Source organism: Chiloscyllium punctatum, chromosome 31, assembly GCF_047496795.1.
Source record: "Chiloscyllium punctatum isolate Juve2018m chromosome 31, sChiPun1.3, whole genome shotgun sequence".
NCBI classification, from domain to species: domain Eukaryota; kingdom Metazoa; phylum Chordata; class Chondrichthyes; order Orectolobiformes; family Hemiscylliidae; genus Chiloscyllium; species Chiloscyllium punctatum.
Genome location: NC_092769.1, coordinates 76,369,729 through 76,371,635, shown reverse-complemented (window position 1 = coordinate 76,371,635; position 1,907 = coordinate 76,369,729).

The window sequence follows — 1,907 nt, the reverse complement described above, 5'->3', positions numbered from 1 at the left end:
GGTCCAGTCGTGACCTTTCCTCAATGGAGCCCGTTCCTGCTTCCCCTCTCCCCATCCCCATTCCCTCGGATTCCCTTTAGCCCCCATTGCTTTAGCTGAAAATGTGTTGCTGGAAAAGCGCAGCAGGTCAGGCAGCATCCAAGGAGCAGGAGAATCGACGTTTCTTAGGCCTTAGAAGGCTCCTTGGATGCTGCCTGACCTGCTGCGCTTTTCCAGCAACACATTTTTCAGCTCTGATCTCCAGCATCTGCCGTCCTCACTTACCCCCAGTGCTAAATCCAACACCTCTTTGAGGATATTCCATGATCAGTCGGCGAGGTTGGGATGGGAACAGGAATGCCGGGAAAACTCTTTAATTTCCCGGAGGGATGTGAGCATCGCTGGCTGATCCAGCAGGTCTTACCCATCCCTAATTGCCCCGGGATCCAATGGTCTTGCTGGGGTTATTACAGTGACGGTCCCATGGTTCTGGGGTCACATGTCAGCCAATAGATTTTCTTCCTAGATGTGATTTTACAGCAATCGGTGATTATTTCATGGTCACTGTCCCTGAGACTAGCTTTCACTTCCACGATTTATTCACTACTGAGTTTTAAATGCCACCAACAGTCCTGAGCATCACCAGGTACGTTTTGATTTATTGCTCAGAGTATTGAGTACAGGAGTTGAGGGCGTCATGTTGCGGCTGAAAATTGGTGGGGCCATGTTTGGAGTATTGCGAATAACCCTGGTCTCACTGCTATCGGAAAGATGTTGTGAAACTTGAAAGGGTGCAGAAAAGATTTACAAGGACGTTACCAGGGTTGGAGGCTGAATGGGGCTGTTTTCCCTGGAGAGTCGGAGGCTGAGGGGTGACCTTATAGAGGTTTATAAAATCGTGAGGGGACATGGATAGGGTAAATAGGCAAGGTCTTTTCTCTGAGGTGGGGTGAGTCCAGAACTAGAGGAGCATAGGTTTAGGGTGAGGGGGGAAAGATATAAAAGAGACCTAAGGGGCAACTTTTTCACACAGAGGGTGGTACGTGTTTGGAATGAGCTGCCAGAGGCTGGTACAATTGCAGCATTTAAAAGGCATTTGGATGGGTATATGAATAGGACGGGTTTGGAGGGATATGGGCCAAGTGCTGACAAATGGGACTTGATTAGGTTGGGATATCTGGTCGGCGGGGACGGGTTGGACCGAAGGGTCTGTTTCTGTGCTGTACATCTCTGTAACTGTCTCACAAAGGAAGACTGGTGGAAAGTGAAGTAACTCCCCAGAGGCCGGTATCCTATCACTAAGTCACCCTTTATTTACACGTGGGGAATGTAAGTGACTCTAGTCCTGCCTCATACAGAGTCAGGCTCCAGTGTGTCAGTATCTCCAACACTCATGCTTTTCAGCTGACAGCCGGGCCTCCCTGATTGGGCCGGATTAACAGCCCCAATCGGGGAACTCAGATTCTATGAGGTGCACCCAGCCGACTGTGTTACGGTCACAACAGAAAGGAAAAAGCCTGCATTTCTGTGGAACCTGTCCCAACCTCCGAACCTCCAAAAGAGCCTGGCAGCTGATGAAGGAGTTGCCTGTCTCGAGTATAGAGCAGGAGCGCTGGGAACTGCAGAATGTCAGTCTGCAGGGACAGCAAAATGAAGGGAAGGCAGGTGGAATGGAAGTGTTGCCCTGGATATATCTTCAACGTCATTCCCAGGTCGGCATTTATTGCCCATCCCTATTTGCCCAGTTAAGAGTCGACCACACATTGCTGTGAGTCTTGAATCAGAAAGAAGCCAGAGGATTTCTTTCCCCTCAGAGGCTTTATTTCTTGGTGTGGCCTCTTCTGGAATACTGTGTCCGGTTTGGGTCATCAAGTTGTAGAGACGTACAGCACGGAAACAGACCCTTCAGCCCAACTCCTCCATACCGA